General features: G+C 48.4%; 1 non-coding gene across 1 annotated transcript; it reads right to left on the bottom strand.

The window, feature by feature from the left end:
* Window positions 1-6,437: 6,437 nt before the first annotated feature.
* TRNAG-GCC (transfer RNA glycine (anticodon GCC)) lies at window positions 6,438-6,508 on the bottom strand. The gene has a single exon. It is a non-coding gene; the product is annotated as a tRNA-Gly (tRNA).
* Window positions 6,509-7,477: the final 969 nt, after the last annotated feature.

Here is a 7,477-nt window from a genome sequence, read left to right as displayed (position 1 = left end):
CCTCTAGCATTTCGTCTTCATCGAAATACGACTGCCGCGGCTGGGCTTGAAGTCACGTCTTTAGGTCAGAAGACGAGCACCATAACAACTGGGCCATCGTGGTGATCCAGTAGTTGTATAGTAGAATACAACTTAAATAAAAAAGCAGCCGTTGGTAACACTGGCCACGGTCCGCCGCGTCCTGTATTACTCCGTTGGCCAAGTGCAACAATGAAGAAAATTACCTTTTTAATGTTTGACTCTATCAAACAAGACTGATGCATCAAAATTCTTGAGCTTATATTTTTGTATCTTGATTAGCTTCTTGTTTAGGCAACAAGAAAAGCTCTAATAACGTCGTACTTTTTGTAACGGAGGAATTCTGTTCCACGGTCTAGAATCTGGGCGGAGCTTCAGTGCAGATTTAAGTTGTACCGACTGTAGTAATTGTGCGCAATCGCAGGGTGGTTGCCACGGGAACCATCCGGTGAGTGATTACCGTGGAAGAAAGAGGGTATGGCGAGAGCGGACGGATGCGCAATCGAGGGTGGCCATCGCAAGACCCACGCAAGGTGGTTAGTGTAAAAGAAGGAGGGTATGGCGAGAGCATAGGAGTGCTTAGTGGGAGATTGGTTATCGCACCAGGAGGAAACTATGGCGAGAGCGAGAAATGTGCACCCTGAGGGTGTCTAACGTAGGAACCACCCAAGGCTGTTTACTGCGCATGGAGGAAGCTGTGCGAAGATCGAGGAATGCGCAATTGGATGGTGGCTAACGTAGGAACCACCCGAGGGTGTTCACTGTGCAAGGAGGAAACTATGCCAAGAGCGAGAAATGCGAAACCGGAGGGTGGCTGCCACAGTAACCAGCCAAGGGTGTTTACTGTGGAAGGAGAAGATTACGGCGGGAGCGTAGGAATGCCTAACCGGAGGGGGGTTGCCGTACATGAAGGAGCCTATGGCCAAACCGAGGAATACACAGCCAGAGGGTGGCTGCCACGGGAACTACACACTAAACAAATTCTCACCCTTAAGGGTGCAAATTAGCTGTCCCCAGACGAACACCCTGTTGGGTGCTAAAAAGGGTGCAGAGATCAGCACCCTTCAGGAAGGGTGCAGAGCATGAAAGTTTAGAGGGCGCGCATCAGTCCAAGGCTTTTGCTTCATGGGTAGATCAATGTGGAGCACCCTTCCAACATGCATTCGTAGAGGTGTTATGGAAAAATAGTACCCTTTAATGAGGGTGCAATTTTTACATCCTCTAAAGTATCATTAATTGCACCCTTCCTTAAGGGTGCTGATCTCGGCACCCTTTTTTAGCACCGAACAATTGGAAAAGGGTGTTCGTCTGGGGACAGCTGATTTACACCCTAAAGGGTGAGAAATTGTTTAATGTGTACCCAAGGGTGTTTACCGATCTGGTTGACGACTCTCGTTCGGACCGCCGTGGGGTGCGGTTGTCTCCTGCATCTTTAGGCGCACTGTTTCCCGCCAATGGGCTGCCGTCTCCATGCCACTTGCGGACGGTGGCGGGCCCACTTCGTGCGCACTTGTGTGCACTGGACTCTTCGAGCCGCTAGACTCGCGCTTTTCATCGACTCGCCGTGCTGCTGCTTTGCAGCGGTATCCTAGCGGTCTCCTTGCTGCCGCCCAATAATGTCGTGGACTCTGCGGACACTTCACAACGCTGCCCGCAGTCCTCGGTGCTCGCCCGGCTTCTCTGCTGGATGGTGGCCGCACTGCGTTCCTGACGGGATAGTATGGCGACAGGGAAGGAGTGCGGCATACTCCGTCTGCGGCGGCTACTGCGAAGCGCGCCGCCCGAGGAGAGGGTGCGAAGGTGGCGCCGCGCTGCGGCACCGGCGGACTGGATAGGTGCGTTACAGCCGAAGAACGAGTGTGTGTGGGAAATTAAAAAAAGAGTGATCAGTAGCTATACGTACATGAATGTCGCTGTCAAATACTTTTCCTCAGTATGTCGTGAAATGAAAATACCTCGACAGGTGTCGTTGAATCTCGAGTTACGTAGTGGTAAGCGCTCTGTGAATTTTTAGAGATCAGTTTACCTCTGCGTGGCTAAAAAGAAAATCAATCTCATCCACATGATTCGCGAAACCTCATCTGCGACTCACAAAAAACAAAGTGCAGACTGGTCAGGTCAGTGGGATCGAACTACGGACTCTACGAATGCGAGGAGGTGTTCTAACCAGCCAAATTTCCGAAAGGAAAAAACTTTGAGTAGCTACACCGTCTAATAGAATAAGAAATCTTTTTTCACCAAGTCAAACTAAAATCAGTGCCAAACGACTTTACATTCTCTATAAGTTAAAGGGTCCCTGAAAAGAGTGTTTGAGGTTGTCTATAAAATGCTCGCATCATGTAGAGTACAGGCCAACGAGCGTCCATGCCGTGTACAAGGCCGAAAAGGCAAGCCCATAGTTTACAATACAATTTTAAAAACTCCCGCTTCCGCACCTAGCGGCGACCTGCGGTGGTGGGCTTTCGCCCGAATCCGCGCTCGTTACGTCAGCATCCGCGCTTGTTACGTCATGTAGCGCTCGTTACGTTAGCAGCGGAGTGCTAGCATTGGTTCGCGCGCGTCGGCAGGGGGCGAGTGCGAGGAGCCGGAGCAGGAGCGCCGACATTTCAGCGTGCAAAAAGTGACGAGAGGAGAGGGAAAGGCCCAAAGACGCGGAAATTGAAATTTTGACTAAAAATAACTCAGCTTCCACAAAAAGCATCTAAAAAATTCTTGCTGGAGGATATCTGTGAAGCGGCGTCCTTTAGCATTCTAAGCACATCGCATCTTTGTTGAGACTCCCTTTCACAGCCACTTTAAGGCGAACTGCTTCGCGTCACCTATAGGGCCACGCGGCCAGGACGCGTTCAACCTGGAACTCACTTTCCGAAACTCCCTCTCAGAAAAGCAGCACCTTAGAAGCTAATACGCGCCGCAAACATCGACGTTGGCGAGTAAAAAGAATGAATTGGCCAAGGTCGAGAAGCGAGGGACGTCCAGTAGGAGCCTAATAAATCGCCCTGCACCGGCTCGCAAAACGCTATGGGAACTCGTTCGGCTTCTTTGAAAGGTGCGCGAATGACTCTGGTTTATGAAAGATTCAGGCGGAGTGGCGCTGCGTGCAGAGCAGTGTCCGTAAGGGTTTTATCCCATGGTCACGAGTGGTTTGATGGCAGTGTACGTTATGTGCATGTCTAGGGACTTCTATTTATAAATTACAAACGAAACAGTTACTGCATCTCGATGTGTACACGTCTCACATTCGTCTAATCACGAATTCCATTGAAGGAGGAATTATCCAGATTTTTTTTTGTGCGTATGCTTTTGCAGGCAGGGCATGGAAACCGTGAGCTTACGCATGAATCTGGAGAGCCATTTGAATGATATTAACTCTCATGTTGACTCCACTGCGCGAAATGCACAATGACGATAGGCACAAAACGAATGGGACGGGCGCCTGAGCCTAACACTCGTATGGAGCAGGAGTTCGGCACGTCAGTGCATATATGCGTATCACTGCTCGTCTTATATTGCAATAGCCACGAATAACCAGAAGCACGAATTTCCGCTGAAGAGAAGGACAACAATCATGAGGCTTTTTCTTGGTCTGAGCAAACGATATATGCGTTACAACGTTATATGCGAGGGGTTTATTCAAAGAGGCTACGGGTAACAAGTGAGATGCTGAAGGTCAGCTTGCAGTCGCTTGCTGGGTCTGATAGTGCGCCTCGTGATCATAACCCTCCACTTCAGCGGGGGCTCTCGCTTGTACGTCTTCACGGCCGTTGGAATATCGCAAATGCCGATAGGACAATGCTAGTTCGACGGGAAACCCATGAAATTAATGCGAATACCGGGACAGCGTATACCGGTATTATAGAGCATGCATATAACAGCGCTTGAAGGCATACAGTAGCACATATTAGGCCCGTTCTTGCTTTACTTAATGTTATTCCTTCACTCTTATCGTCGACAAGAAAACTCAGCTGGGCGCCTCAGTGCAAGCGACTGTGGCGGCCTGTCTGATATACCTCGGCTATAAAGGCGGCGACAGCGTCAAAGCCATGAACTTACGCATCCATTTGAAAGCCGTAGCTGTAATCGTGGCTTTCACAGGAGGTATGGAGCCGGTGGGATCAAAAATGAATTGATTCCACCACAACGATGTTTAATACCACGGGTGGTGCCCGCAACTTTCGATGATATCACGGCTGTTCCCGGGAAATGCACCACGTAAGTTGTCATCGTCGCCATCGTCTGAATGTTATCGCGATGAACGTAACTGTATATCAATGAGCCAGTGCCAAGGCCCATCTGTAATCGGAAATGATCTCCAGGGGGTGCTGTGCAGTCTCAAGGAAACAGTTAGAATGGTATTCGGAAGGCCTGCATAGGCATGGCTGATATATTGGTCGCGTCGATCACACCACGAAGCCTTGAATCGGACGTTAACCGACATTCCTCGGTTTGGACCTAATGATTGCGCATTAATGAAGCACTCAGCTTAACAGTTCGGGCAGCAGTTGCAAGTAGATTATTTTGCCACGGTGCTGGTATGGTTCCGACTAATTTCTGTGTTGCTCTTCAGTATAATAATCTCTGCGTTGAAGGCAAGGGCCGCGGCTGTCCCAGTAAGGCTTCCAAATTCGAATACGTGGATTGACAAGATTGGACTTCATTTTCGATAGCGCCTCAAACCGAGACTGAAGGCACAGAAATAGAGGATAAAAGTGCGCCCGATAACAAAGCAATTGCATCCTCGAGTACTGTCGAGCAACTACGAGCCGGCTCTAAGCATTGCACAATCCTCTACAAGGTGGCAGGAAATTAAGCGACAGGCTAATTCTGCCTTATCCTCTAGAGTGAGCGAGTGATTGGGAATACAAATACTAGGCTCTTGCATTACATATTATGGAGATATTTCTTGCAAATATTACGCCATTATCTGCCGCCAAAACTATCGTAGTTCTCACCATGTGTCCGCCCTAGTGAAAAACAACTGCCTATGTAATGGCCCTGTAAATTATTACTTTAGCGCAAGGTTGTGCTTTAGACTCTCGCAACCTACCGCTGTTACATTTGTGCAAGGCTTTGTCGTTAGTTCAGTGTGCAGGTCTCCATGTGTTTCCGGTCATGTGCGTGGTACGACTTGGGCGATGATCTGCACGCAAGCTAGAAATATCATTTTGCTTAAAGAAAATTTCCTTAATACCCTGCTTACGCATTAGCAACCATTACTTTCAGCTTCCTCGTGGTGCTGAACGAGGCTGTCCTTCATGAAATGGCAGCTGTTGATTTGAACGCCGACAGGCTTGCTTGGCATGCATCACCTGTCAGTTAAAAAAAAAATGGAAAAAAGAAAGCCACAGAAACAAGCCCAGAGTAAAGGTCATGAAGACTTAAGAAACATCCAGCTCACAAAAAAGTCTCTCCATACCGGGGCTTCCCCACGGAGAGCCCGTTTCCAGACGCTCCGAGCAAGGAGATTGGAGCGGCGCATAATCTCTGCTAACACTGACGCCCACTGCGTTTCAGCAGCTTGTCATGAGGTCAATGTCGCGGTGTATGTTACGCAATCTATTGTGACAGTTCGACGAAAGGGTATATGCATTTGCGTTTCAAGCGTTTCTCTGGCCTGTCACTCTGGGGCTTAAACAATGGGCCTCCTCCATCGGGCAGTCGGAGTTGGCAGCGCGTGCAGACGCTGGACCGCGGTGCGAACAATAATTTATCTTTGTTTTTCCTTTGTGCTTGAAGAACGGCAGCGAGTGTATGCGGTAACCTGTTAAAGTGGACTGGTCTTCGTTTCTATTCTTGAGCCAGGCAAACGTATAAGCGCTCGGTTAAAACGTGCTCGTGCTTATTTTCGTACACACGTAGAACAGCTGTTCATACAAGACTACCACGCAAATTTTTATCAGCGCTTCTAACATCGAAACTTAGTTGTTGTTTGCACACAAGCAGAAGTTCTCTCCAAGTAGTTCCCTACTTTCTCGATGACGTTCTTAACACGCATAGAGTTTTTAATCGAGGAACCTTTACAAGTGTGGAGCTATAAGCTAGGGGGTACAGGGCATTAAAAAAATAAGAAACAAAGAACACTGGCTGCAGGACAGAAGAAAAATGCACTAGCAAACACTGCGTGCGCACTCGTGTGTGAAACTTTTATGCGCAAGTGTTATGAGTTGAGTTTAGGAAATTTGAATGGTCCTGTTTTGGCTTGCATCGCTGACTTCTTGCACGTCTCCGAAATTGACTGGCGAGCGGGGCCGAGGCTGTCCATCCTGGGTCTAGTAATTTTCTGCTTTTTCTTACCGCTGCTGCCAACAAAACTACTGTTTTACACTGTCTTGCGTAGCCCAACGCGTCGCGTAATCAACTACCACGGCACAATGATTGCTGGAACATGCATGCACAGAAAAAAAAAAAAAAAAAAGCAATGCGTCGGCCGGGAAGCGAACCCGGGCCACCCGCGTGGCAGGCGAGTATTCTACCACTGAACCACCGACGCAGATGACCACTGCACTCAACAGAGCAGCTATGGCCAATGCGAAAGTTTACGGGTATAGTGGTAGCCTGCATGTTAGATCACGACTGCATGGTGATGCACCATGCATAGCTTAAGACGAGATAAGATAAGACCCAGGCTAAGATAAGAACTCCGTTAGACAACAACATGGCGGTCACTGCTACTGACCTCACACACCACATTTAATTTCTGTGTTGTAAACGATTAAGGTGCACATAAGTTTTATTTTTACCTTGTTGATGAATGACCTCACTGTATTGGTACCTCGCTCTGTAATGAAACCAACTACTTCGCCTGCTGGGAAGAAACTCTCGCCGGACGCTGAATCATGATTTTGAGTGCTTTACACGTACATTAAATTTATGAAGAATCACTGCGGCCACATTCATGAGCCCAAAGCACTTTCCGCTCTTGTTGCTTTATTGAACTTTCTTCGTACACTTTTTAGAACACGTAAGCGCTTTGGCCAACCTGATGCGGGCATGAACACAGCTGCAGCAAAGCTTTATTGCTTTGTACACTGATCTCTGCCAGGCGGCCCCTTAGTGGAAATCAGTGGCTTTGTATAGTAGGATACAACTACATTCGATGAAAGTGGGCCATGGTCCGTGGCATCCTGCATTACTCCGCTGGCCAATCACAGCAGCGAACAGATTCAGCTTTTTAACGCTTGACTGTATCAAACAAGCCAGAGGCATCAATGTTCTGGAGCTTATTATTTCATCTTATGATTAACTTCTGGTTTGGGTAGCAAGGAAAGCTTTAACAGTCGGGGGGGGGGGGGGGGTCTATTTTTGTCGTGGAGGAATTCCGTTTTTGCGACATTTGTCGGAGCATCACCGTGGACTTGAGTTGCACCCGGCTATAGCATCGGTGTTCCCTGTTGCTTAACAATCGATATTTATCCGCGATTCTGCGAATCTTTAAACCGTGCTTTCAGTCCCTCGTGTC

Source organism: Amblyomma americanum, chromosome 3, assembly GCF_052857255.1.
Source record: "Amblyomma americanum isolate KBUSLIRL-KWMA chromosome 3, ASM5285725v1, whole genome shotgun sequence".
NCBI lineage: Eukaryota > Metazoa > Arthropoda > Arachnida > Ixodida > Ixodidae > Amblyomma > Amblyomma americanum.
This window is presented reverse-complemented; position numbering and strand designations above follow the sequence as displayed.